Source organism: Trematomus bernacchii, unplaced genomic scaffold (assembly GCF_902827165.1).
Source record: "Trematomus bernacchii unplaced genomic scaffold, fTreBer1.1, whole genome shotgun sequence".
Classification (NCBI taxonomy): domain Eukaryota; kingdom Metazoa; phylum Chordata; class Actinopteri; order Perciformes; family Nototheniidae; genus Trematomus; species Trematomus bernacchii.
In genome coordinates, this window is record NW_022987739.1 from 363,628 (window position 1) to 377,165 (window position 13,538).

General features: G+C 41.4%; 1 protein-coding gene across 1 annotated transcript in view; it reads right to left on the bottom strand.

Annotated features, from left to right (window-relative positions):
- The window catches only part of LOC117496148 (NLR family CARD domain-containing protein 3-like), a gene marked incomplete at its 3' end in the record, with an annotated part of 682,747 nt that overhangs the window by 342,245 nt on the left and 326,964 nt on the right, over positions 1 to 13,538 (bottom strand). The window lies entirely within an intron of this gene.

Genomic DNA, 13,538 nt, shown 5'->3' on the forward strand with positions numbered 1-13,538 from the left:
ACGCTTGCTTGGTAGCACATGTCTGCCGAGCATCTTGCTTCAGAAGCGAGGCAAGAATACTTCCTGACATTCGGAAAACAAAGAGTGGAACACGCTAGCAAGTGTGCAGGTGTGCGTCATATGAGAGGCCCCGCCTTACATTTTCCGCCACAGATTTGGGGAAATTGGTCCGTGCGCAAAGCATTGTGGGGATTTTAAGACCGCGGAGTCTACTCATGTGCAGCCTCGATATTTCTCCAAACGGAGTACGCCGGGCTCGGTAGATTTCCAAGTATGCTGGAGAATGGAACAGTACTTCGGCGGCACTCGATGACGTAGTATGCTTGAAATAGTGGCTCTGAAGCAGCTTTACTCGCGATTGAGAAACACCCACAGAGTGGAACAGGCTAGCAAGTGTGCAGGTGTGCGTCATATGAGAGGCCCCGCCTTACATTTTCCGCCACAGATTTGGGGAAATTGGTCCGTGCGCAAAGCATTGTGGGGGTTTTTGTTTTTTGCATGGGCCCCTTGCCGGCTCGGGGCCCCGGTGCGTTGCTCCGGCTGCCCCGTCGATAGTTACGCCACTAGGCTCCTCATCTCCACCGCTCCCATGTTTTATTTTGTGTTGCCATAAATTAGTCTCTGGGTGTTTCTCAATCGCGAGTACGCTTGCTTGGTAGCACATGTCTGCCGAGCATCTTGCTTCAGAAGCGAGTCAAGAATACTTCCTGACATTTGGAAAACAAAGAGTGGAACACGCTAGCAAGTGTGCAGGTGTGCGTCATATGAGAGGCCCCGCCTTACATCTTCCGCCATAGATTTGGGGAAATTGGTCCGTGCGCAAAGCATTGTGGGGATTTTAAGACCGCGAAGTCTACTCATGTGCACACTCGATATTTCTCCAAACGGAGTACGCCGGGCTCGGTAGATTTCCAAGTATACTGGAGAATGGAACAGTACTTCAGCGGCACTCGATGACGTAGTATGCTTGAAATAGTGGCTCTGAAGCAGCTTTACTCGCAATTGAGAAACACCCTCTCTCTCCGTTTGTGCGCTGGGCTAATGCTAATAATGCTAATGCGAGGAAAATAAAATGGCGGCTTCACAAAACTTTTTGGGAGTTTTACGGGGCGTGGTTTGCAATCCGCCCAGCCAATCAGAAATGGGAACCCTTTTCTCCCATGAAAGTACCTGCTCTCTAGCAGGGACTGAAAAGGGGTGGAAAGGATCTCATGAACTAAGTTCTAGTTCCGGATTTTTTTGGTGTGAACGCAACATTTCGGAACTATATCGGAACTAAAGTGGGAAAAGTACTGCGGTGTGAACGCGCCTATTGCTCATTTTCAGCTGTTGTCCCCGGCCAGATGATAATAGACACCCTAAAAATCACAATATATCAACAGCATTTGTTATAAAGAAAGGACGAAAGACAATTAGATAGAGGCGAAAGGATAAAAGAGAACAATAAAATGCATACAACACACGTTACTACATACATGTCACATATAGCACATCACAATCACATGACAGAAACGAAGGGCAACATCCATGATCACAACATATAACACACATGCCATATCCAACACAGACTAGTGTGTGCAGTGTTTCAACATGGTTTCCAAAATGAGGAGAATTGTTGCTGACTGATAATAGATTTTATCCACATAAAAGTGGTCTCATTTGAACTTAAATATAATAATGAAACAACCCTTTGATTTGATTACTTAGAATTTACCAACATACAGCGAGCATTTGCCCACAGACTGCTTTTCCAAATGTGAGAGTTTCTCAACGTGGAGGTCCTTTGAGGTCAGATGGGTTTCAGATGACTTTTAGACCTCCAGCCTGCTCTGAAGAAAGTAGGTTAGAAGTTAAAGGCTGCAAAGGAAAACCCAGTGGGAGTGGGAGCAAGGACAATGTCACATACAGCATTGCATAAAACTCTCCTTGCAGAATATCTCTCGGGTGTTGCAACAGAAAATGATCTTGGCCTCACGGTATCACTGTGACCTCTGACCCCTCAGGTTATGAGTTCAGCGAATGTCAGTGTTAGCTTAGCGATGAGTTCCAGATATACTCCAGCTTCCTTGTTTTTTATCTATTAGCGGATCCAAGTTCTTTTTCTGCAAACATAGTTCCTTTATTCCCTCAAATGCTGTCCTCCCTCGGTACACTGCAGGTTATGAGTCATGATGATGATGATGACTCATGTTTGAACACTACCGAAGAAGTACTCTACGCAGGACGGAAACTATTGGATGTTTTTAGTTTTAAATCACATAAAAAAACGTATTAAACTGTGATTTTTTTTTTTATAGTTGAGTGCTTCTGCTGCACACTTCATGCACATTTTATACATTTACTATAATTGCAGATACATCCAATGCTTTGAATAAACTTTAAACCAATAAAATGCTGTGTAACGTCCATAGATGTTCCTCTGTGCCTCTTTTTGTCTGTATATACACTTTAAAAAAAAAATTTCCTGCCTTTTACATTGTTTTGTAATGTTGCATATGAGCGTCCAGCTGCTGGTGAAACTCAGTTTTCTCGATAGCACCTCACAACAGCTCTGATATCTATATATTTGCAGTGTTTATAACTCCAGGGAAGCCTTGTGCTGGTTATCTTCTGTATGTTGACCCTTTTCCTCTTTTCTTTTAGATAGATCCGTGAGACTGTTTAGCAGACACGTGCACAGATAGGCCTCACAGGGGGCTTGAGCACCTGCCCTTTTGCCCTCTTTTGAAATTGTCTAACATAAAGCAAGAAAAGAACCCAAAACCTGTTTCCAATACACACAAAACTGTCACAAAAGTAGTTACTCCAGGAATAGATTTATGTCAAAGTAACACCATTTTTTTTAATTTGGGCCCCTGTTGAATTTCATTTTCTAATTGTGTGTATTATTTGGGCTTTGGAGACCCTGACACCTTTTCATGCTTCTGTTTCTGTAATATTGATTAAATCCTCCCTTAAAAGTGCCTTTGAAGCCTTTCCTGTTCAGTTTGTTCCTTCTTTTGGCTAATTTTGGCAAAACTCTTTATGTTACTTCTGTTGTCCTGTCGACAAAAGTAAAGGCAGTTACATATAGAGATTGTCTGACAGGTTACAGGTGGTCTTCAGGTTTTCACAGGACCTCACAACAGATGCATGAAGCAGATGTCAGCATGTGTCTGTTTGCTCATAAGCAACATCCCTTTCTCCCCAATCTTAAGGTTTCACGTGGAAAAATAAAATCAACACAAGTCTTAATATCAGTTCATGAACTTTAATGAATGTGAAATCCTACACATTTTTCTTCTGTCCTTTTACTTTTTGTCCACTAGAGGGTGGTATGTAACCATTAATAGAAGCCAGAACAGGTTCTTTACGTGGATTTCATTACAATATTGATTGACAATGAGTGCAGATTTAGAATCAGCTGAAATAAATAAACACTATTTAATAAAGTACATTTACTGATGTACTGTACTTAAATACAATTTTGAGGTACTTGCACTTTACATGAGTATATCTATTTTCTGCTATTTCATCTTTGGACTCCAGGGAAATATTGTCCTTTTTACTCCACCTCACTTATTTGATAACTTACTTTGCAGTTATTAATAAAAATATTGAAACAAAATATAATCAACTCATAAATGACTCATAGATTAAAGACTGTCCTTTAACAACTGCAAAGCAAACATTAATTTATACCTTACTTTTGGTGTATTTTTAAGGAAATTCATGTGACGGGGAGGCTGTGGCTCAGTGGGTAGTGTGCTGGACTTTGAATCAGGGGACAGCAAGTTCGAGTCCCACTGCAGTCAGCATGTCGTTGTGTCCCTAGGCAAGACACTTCAAACCAAATTGCTCCTGTGGGGATTGTCCACAGTATTGAATGTATGTAAGTCGCTTTGGATAAAAGCGTCTAACAAATGTCATGTAATGTAATGTAATGTGACGGGAGCCAGCTCTTAAAAGGCTTGTTAAATCACTTTGTAGGCAGCATACAAAGGCAGCTTTAAAAAAAAACAAACATCTTATTTCACACTTTATTTCACCCAAATGTGCATGCACAGGCTCTGAAAGGTGAGTTTTACATAATGCCTGACCTTCAAAACTAGTGACAAAATGGAGACAGAGGAGAACACGAGTTGTGGGTGAGAGGGTGTCGGGGTTAACATCATGACATGCGCTGCAGAAAGTCATCCAGATGTACAACGGCTTCAGTCACCCTGACCGAGAGAGGAGCACACAGGAAGGTCGGCACGGCATGACACACACACTTTGGCAGGTATATGTGTGTTCAAGCGCCCACAGTGAGGTCAAGGCAAAAGGAATGCAAACATACACACACACACACACACACACACACACACACACACACACACACACACGCACACACACACGCACACACACACACACACACACAATTGATCCTCAGCGTCACCCCCGTGCTGTGTCACAAAATTCACCCAGATTCCTCCTGGCTTTGAGGAATGCATGTTTATTTTTTCTGTCTTTCCACTGAGGTGTCCCCTCCCCAGCCTTTCAAGCTTAATTCCTGCAGCTTTATATATGTTTTATATATGTTTTAGTACATTAATAAGAGAGGTAATCACAGAGTTTATCTGTAATACATCTATTGTTGTTGTGTGACGTGTGCAGGTTTGTCAGGTGAGGCGTTGACAGCAGGTGCCGGCGCCCAGTCTACGTCCTGAAGCAGACAGATATCCCACATTCTCATCATACCACTCAGCAGGTTTACAGCAACATCCTGTGCCGAGTGTCATCACCTCCATCAGTTCAAACTCTGAATCAGAGGCAGTGAAGGTGAGGCGCTGCAGGCTGTGAGGTTTGTGTTGCGTTCATGTGCAGAAAGCTCCTCTCATGTGTTCGTCTGCAGGGCTCCAGACCCGAGGGCTCCACAGGTGGATCCACCAGGAGCTTCCTCTGACAGCTGAGGGAAAACAAAGCTGAGACAATATCCGTGATGTGTTTCAACAGAGCTGGAGCTAAGAGAAACAGCAGGGAGGAGAAGAAGGCCTGCAGAGCATCAGAGCTGTGGGCCAGAGAAATGCAGAAAGAGAGGCAGATGAGAAGATCAATCTAAATGTGGGATCTGAATTAGTTTTCGGCGGCCTGCTCTGTTTCAAGCATCTTTTGAAAATACCTTAGTCCAATAATGGCCACAATGTCATGTAGTCCTGATATGATAAAAAACACATTAGGTTACACATTAGGCCTATTTTAAGGCTTTAAAAATATATTTTTTTACATATGCAGTGTTCCTTTTAAACACCTGAAAACAGACAATGATGTAAGACACTCTCCTATACAGATATGGAGACTGTACCATTTAAAAAAACTCAATATCTTAAGAATATATTTGAATCTTTCTGTAAACATTTAGAGGAATGTCTGGTCATTCATTTAAAGGGGACATTTAGGCCCATTTTGTGTTCACACTTGTGTTTTGGGATTCCACAAGAAGATCGTTACATGCTCTAATGTAAAAAAAAACCACATTATTCTGATCATACTGTCTGTCTGAATAAACCTGTATTCACCCTCGGTCTGAGACGCTCCATTTGAGTGCCTGTCTCTTTAAGTTCCACTTCCAAAATAAACAGTCTGGGCTTATTAGATTTCATTTTTTTTTTGAAAAGGTGTTCCTCAAGCCACGGGTGGAGACACTCTGATGGGGACGATATATTCTACTGAGCCTGCATGTGACTCATGAAGCTGGATCACCTGTCTCCTCCTTTATTCAGTCTATGGTTCAAACAGATGTTTTCTGACCGAGGCAGCAAACAGTTTCTTATGTCACAGTTTGGATATTTGTCAGCACTACAGAAACCCGATTGAGCACACACGTCCACATTATTAATAATCATTTTAAGGGAATGAAGCAACCGCAAAGACATATAACATAACGTAATACCGTAAATATAAAGTTAAGGGTGAAGCCTTCATGGAGGTGGAGGTCTGCTGACAGATTGGTGATCCTGAGTGTGAGGAGGGGAGTGATGCAAAGTGTTCATTCTGCCAAAGACACTGAGCTCAGACAGCAGCCAGACTGATGAAAAGAGAGCGAAGGCCAAACCCTGAGCCAAGAGGAGTCAGACAGAGACCTCTGAGGTCAAGAGGGATGCTTCACATTGTGAGAAAAGTCACCAAATGTTCTGTTTTTGACCCGAAAAATGATCTTTGATGGTCCTCTCAATCTCACTTCCTATGTCTATATCAGTATTTTTATTCTATTTTATTAATCTTATCTTTGAAATGTATTCTAAAATGGAGCAACTGTCTCAAATATATTTCTCCCTTGATGAATGGTGGTCTGATTTTTTTCTTTTTAAATGTCTGGTTGCACAACTACCTCATATAGGATTTTGCTCATTGAAATTGTAACAGTAAATTACCCAGTATTTGATTTAGAATAATACATGTAACTATTAGTTGTAATATCAATTATTATATATCAAATATATATTAATAAAATATATTAAAAAATGATATTAATATAAATCAAAATAAATAAAAACATAACAAATGTTTTATTATCCTTATAATATTATTAGAAATATAGCATTATTAATAATGTAAAAAAAGAAGAATAATAATAATACAAAAACATTAATAATACATTTTATTTGTAGAGCTTTTTTCAAAGCAAATCAGAATCAGAATCAGAAACAGGTTTATTAGGTTCACACGTACGAGGAATTTGACTTGGTGTCTAATGCCCTACAGGTTTAATGATCCATAAAACATCACACAATGTGAAAAACGCATTGAAAGTTGTGAAATGTAAACAAATGTGAATTGAACATTTCCTCCTCCTCCTCTCAGCTCCTCGAACCAGACTCTCGCAGCGTGTGCAGCAGCTGAAATCAAACTGTGATGAAACCTTTATTTTCTCTGAGTTGGGACACCAGTTGAGAAAGTGTTGCTGATCTGGGGTCAGTGCAGCGTGCTCAGCGTCTCCCTCTCAGCAGCAGACCAGCTGTCTCTGGGTCTGAAACACAGGACTCGTTCAGGCTGCATTCCTCCCAGAACACGCAGACGCCTCCATCAACACGCATGTGCAGCAAACGCCCTGATGTAGCAACGTACCGGAATAATACTGAGAGGGGGGGGGGGGGGAACTCGATGTACATCTCAGCCTGCACACACACGAAAATATGCATGTGTGTGTTCTGCATATAATGCAGGACTCTGTGTGCTCTTACATCCACGAGAACACAGGGAACACAGCAACAGATGCTCTGAGGTCAAACAATTCTTTCAACTGGGTTGCTCTTGCTTTCAATCTCATTTACCTGATTACCTGATCACTCCTTTTCAAACTACTTGCTACTCCTGAGTTCATTAAAAGATGCTACTATCTACTATTATACCTCGTAACATCTTAAATACCTTTGATCTATTGTATTTTCAATGTTGATTCTTTATTACTTTCTCACTTTGAATTGACTTTGTGTCTGAAATGTGCCGTATAAATAAACGTACCTGACCTTATCTTTCTTTAACTCCATGTTAGTTTACCTGATAACTTAAGGTAGCCTATCATGGTTTCTTTAAGATTCACAAATGAGACTGATTTCATTGAGATATGAAGATCTCATGTTGGATTTATTTTGTTGCAGATTAGCAGCACGAGTGTTTTGCACCTTAGTTTCAAAAATGCAATTACTTTGTTTAAGAAATAATGGGTTGTGAATGGTTGAATGATGACTTGTGGTGAATTGTAAATTGAAAAGCTTTGAGTTGTAAAGGCAGGATAAAGCGCCATATAAATCCATCCAGGGACCATTTACAAATTGTTCCTTGCTTACATGCAGTCTTATCCGATGTGCAAAGTACATTTTTCATTCTGATACCTAAGTAACAACCGCTTACCGATATGCTCCTTCTGTGTGTGTGTGTGTGTGTGTGTGTGTGTGTGTGTGTGTGTGTGTGTGTGTGTGTGTGTGTGTGTGTGTGTGTGTGTGTGTGTGTGTGTGTGTGTGTGTGTGTGTGTGTGTGTGTGTGTGTGTGTGTGTGTGTGTGTGTGCATGTATTGGGTCATTGCTAGCCATGCTCTGCACATACAGTATATGCAAACATATAGTAGGTGTACTACACGCTTGTGACATATCTACATTTCAGATAAATATACCCTCATGCTGCGTCATGGTGCCATCTTAGTGTTCGGCATCTGCAGACTGACTTCAGTTTCACGCGAGTAGAAAAACACGTTTTATACATACAGTATGTCAAACATGCTTTGTTGTCCTATCATGAGGTCACCCTCCCATACATCCAGCTCTCTGTTAGTTTTGGCAGTGTGCTACATTATCGCCTCAATGAGATTACTTCACGGGGTTTGATGGAGACGAGGCTGTGCAAAAGAAAAACAAGCGAGGTGTGAATGTAGTGTAATCATTTTTTCTTACACAATACGAACAGAAAAGAAAGATACACAATACAAGACATACAAATAAGTCCTGCCATTTCAAACCACTGTACAAATATAGAGCCTTTTCGAATGCACCCGACAAACAATATCCCTCCTGAAAGTAATAACTTTATTCAAATATTCCAATGTTCATCTTACAGCACAGATAACACGCAATGCTTTCACTGTGGAAAAGCACTGACAAAGAATGAAACAACACAAATTAATTTTTTGTACTTTCTTTAGCCCTTCTTTATTGAGTATACCTTTCCACTGTTGCCATGTTTCAGGGTATAATGTCATTATTTTTTCTTCTTAAAGCCACCATTTCTATAGCTCAGTTGATTTTCTTTAAACCCCACCAAATGTAGCATTGCACGTATAACGTTGTGTAGCTCATGGTGGACAGTTTAATCAATATTGAACCAGTTTCTTCCTCCTTGTAAAATCATGGCACTACTTCACCCACATTACTCTTATCTAACTGTCAAGACGACATGAAATAAGAGGAGAATGTTTTTGGGCTAAATGTCTCAAAGCGAGGCCACAGAAGTTATTTTATCTGCTTCTTTTGTCTGTAAAACTATTCCGCACTCATGCAGGTCCAAATAAAAACCAAATTAACGGTTATTTTGGGGTTATCTCTACAATCTGAATTAGGCAGTTTTCCCTTGAGCTGGTGACTTACTGGAAAGCGACTGAAATGTCCAAATTGATGCAATAAAAAGTGAACAGGGATACAAACAAGAAGCACTATCTGTGTACGTCGGATATAAACACCCAACAGTCTACAAACATTTACTCACACGCAATTCACCCGTCAATTGGTTCCCTTGTTAACCAGCCGGCGTGAGTGTTTAACACGACCTCTTCATGTCACCCTTGAATAGAGGAATAAAACACTGCCTTCCTCACACACTCAAGGCTCTTTTATGGCCTTACGGCGTCTTTAGTAGGACGCTCGTAAAAGCCTGGACTCCCACTGAGGACTCTTTCTTTCTTTCTCTCTGTCATGCCCAGCAAATCTCTCTCCTCGTCTAATGGATTCTGAATGGGCAATAAAGCTAAAACCCATTGTGGTGCTGGGTAATTAGAGCGGTCCCATTAGCTTTCATGCCACAACTGTGTAACACACCATACAATCGGTGGGACCATGATTCATGAGTTTGTTCCCCCTCTCTTTGACATTGAATTCTCTACAGCAGCTGCCTTCAAGGTGTAAGCAGAAGTCCCTGAAGGTCTTCTACCTCCCCTGTTGTGTCTGACAGTGGGAACATTTAGATAAAGGGGAACACGTTGTGACAAGTTCAATAAAAGAATGAAACACAAATAGAGATTGGCCTTGCACTGCACAGGGGATACAGAAAAGAAGATGGCCCCAGATCTAAATAGAGCCACATCAGCATTAAAAGTCTCTCAGTAAAAGAGAAGTCCTTAAACCACATACACATGGTGTAACCACTCTGAACAACAGGAGGCCTGCCCTATTAATATTTATTCTGCATCGCCCCCGAAACCCAATCCCTGTTTTCCCTTTTCTCTAAAATCAGCTTTCTCTCACATTGAGGAATGCACCGTTCAGGGTGTGAGTGTGTGTGTGTGTGTGTGTGTGTGTGTGTGTGTGTGTGTGTGTGTGTGTGTGTGTGTGTGTCTGTGTGTGTGTGTGTGTGTGTGTTCGCATGGCTACTTAAAGAGCACATATTCTGCTCATGTTCAGGTTCATATATGGGAGTGGGAGAGAAACCTCTGGAGAAAACACAGTGATTTTAACCTTTGCAGACCATTTACATGCACAAAAACCAACATAAACACACTACAAGAAAGGGAAAACCCCAAAAAAGCACTACTAGAAGGAACTAGGTGGCACTTGGCTTGTGGGTCCTGAAACGCCCAAATAACAACAATGCATAAATCATTACCCGTTTACTGAAGTTAATCCACAGACCTAATTTGGATCAGCTTCATGTAGGAAACATTTTCTTTCAATTGAACTACACCCAACAACAAGTAAGAACGAGCCTCTTGTCCACAAGTAGACACACGCTCCTTTCTGTGACTCAAAACAATTGATTAATAGCGATACAGATAAGAGGGAAAATATATACTCTTGATTTTTACCTTTGCCTTTAAACACATTTTTATGAAGTTTATGTCTTCAGAGATTAGCATGTGAAGAGGTTATAGCTACACCTGTGTTTGCTACAGCAGTCCACTCTTTCAAATCCTGTAAACACATGTAAATACTGCAGGCAAAAAAGATAAGAAAAAGAGACAAAACTGGACGCAGATGAACTCGGCCACCTCAAACATTCAGCAGATTCGAGAAGTCTGGGTAGCTGGACAGAACAGCGCTCGCCTCATGATCGTCACAAGTTGCAAACAGAGGAATGTGAAACAAAAATGCAGACTTTAAGGTTTACAAAGCTCGAGAAAAACAAGGAAAACAGGAAAGTGAAGAATTCCTCCCCAGCTGAAAACATACAGTATGTTGTCTGTGCAGTGATTTTTTCATTTCCTCAGCAGGTCAAAAGATCAAAGCCAAACAAAATGACAATAAAATCGGACATACATAGCTCAGCGCACGTTAAATCAGACAAATAGACTACCTTTTATCTTGATTTGTTCCTAATCCTCTCACACTCCTCCAGCGGCCTCGAATCAGCTGATTATAGGCATCCACCCACATTCTGCCATGATCTCCAAGAGCCAATCATTGCTGTCAAACTTTGAAATCTGTTCTCCTTTCTCCTCCTCAGCTGTCATTTCAGGCGTCATCCCTGCGGCCCTCCTCCACCCCATTCACCTCCACTTATCATAACAAGGGCGCAGATTGATCTCATTAGAAGTCCACTCCGTTGCAAATCAAAATCTACATACAGCTGCACCCCCCTCTTACAATATCTGATTCAAGATTCAAGATTAAGATAACCCTAACCCTTTTATTGTCATTCGTACAAAGCTACAGTGTAGTTATGTCGATGAAAATCTTAGGTCCCAGGCTCCTCCAACAGTGCAACAGAATAAAACACTTAAAATAGTGCAAGTAAATAAAATAAATACAATAAAATAGAATAGGAAATAAAATAGAATAGAATGGTGATGTGGAGAGATGCAGGAGTGAGTCCTAAACCGGTCAAACCTGGTCAACATTTCAGCACTTCCTGTTTGCACGTCTAAAAGTCAACATTTTGTGCAATCTGTTTTCATTAGAAGCCTGAAATAAGGTCTGTGGTTCACACAAGCTTACGAGACTTGTGCGCTTTGTTATTTGTCAGTAAATTCTCCCCTGGTGAATGTCTAATGCTTTTACGTGTCTTAAAAGACTACTAAATGTCAACACGCTGAACATTAGCCGCCGCTAGCTTAGCAGTGTTTCTTTGATAGCATTACATTAGCTTTTTACATTTTATTTCATGCTTCAAAAATTATGAAAGTAGTGTCAATATGTGTGGATTATCCTGCTGAATAATATATGTAAGTAGCATAAACATGGGTTAGCCTAAGACTTAACTTTTTGAAATGTGCTCTTTGTCGACGGAGCTCTTGCAATGCTAACTATCAGGTTGACCTTCCAAAGTACGTCATCACTGTACCACTGTGTCATTAAATGTTCTTTAGTACAATATAAGTATCTGCTGTCTTAAATATCAGATCTGTATATGAGCCAAAACACTGCTGCATGGTAAACTGTTGTTATGTTACATTTTATCAGTTCTGCTCTCATTCTTCTTCTTGTTGTTTCTTCTGAATCCTTTCCCCCTCTTTTTGCTCTTGGAAACCCCTCAGAAACGTCAGATTTATTCTAAACCATGCCAGGGTGTGTCTCGTACAGGACATGACGTTTCTCCTGTCTTTTATCGCTGCGTCTCCCCCTTGGGATGCAGAGAAGTGAGTTCAGAGATGAAGGACTGAGATCACAGGATGGAGGAGAGGCGTCGCTCCTCTCTCTAATCACTGGGTTGGGTTTGTTGGTCTGGACCATAAGCATCACCTCCCTGACAATCACTGGCACACACACACACACACACACGCACGCACACACGCATACACACACGCACGCACACACGCACGCGCACACACACACACACACACACACACACACACACACACACACACACACACGCACACACACACACACACACACACACACGCAAACACACACACACACGCACGCACACACGCACGCACACACGCACGCACACACGCACGCGCACACACACACGCACACCCGCACGCACGCACGCACGCACACACACACACACACACACGCACGCACGCACGCACACACACACACACGCACGCACACACGCACGCACACACACGCGCGCACGCACGCACGCACGCACGCACGCACGCACGCACGCACGCACGCACGCACGCACACACACACACACACACACACAAACACACAAACACACACACACACACACACACACACACACACACACGCATACAAACATACACAGGCAAACATTATGTATACTCGAACGATAAAAGAAATAGGGGACTATATTTAGAGAAGGTAAATGTAGAGCAGAAGTTAATTACTGAGGACAACAGGGTGCAATCGGCAGAAATAGTTCATGAAGGAAAGTGAATCAGATTCCAAAAGCTCTCAATGACAGGTTGAAAAAAGACTTGATGTTATTTAATCAGCCACAGATTTGAATTACCTTCACACATTTTAAGATAATTGCTTTTCAACATGACAACGTTTCAGAAAATATGTCACAGAAGCTCCATTAGTAAATCCTTTTTTTAATAAAACATAATACTTGTCTATGTATAACCAGGTTTTACTGAGGTAAGAGGGGAACAAATATATATTTTAAACAGACAGTTTGTTGGTTTTGCAGTTATTGTTATTATTTACATCTAGATCTGGTTTGTCAGATCCAAAACAATGACGAAGAGAAGCCAGATAAAGTAAAAATGACAAACATTTTCTTTTTGTTTTATTTGTTTTAAACATTAAAGGCGTGTGGCACAGTGGCCTAGTGCCTTGGTGTTCACAGGTTCAAACCCCACTGCAGTCAGCATGTCGTTGTGTCCCTGGGCAAGACACTTCACCCCAAATTGCTCCTGTGGGGATTGCCCACAGTATTGAGTATGTAAGTCGCTTTGGATA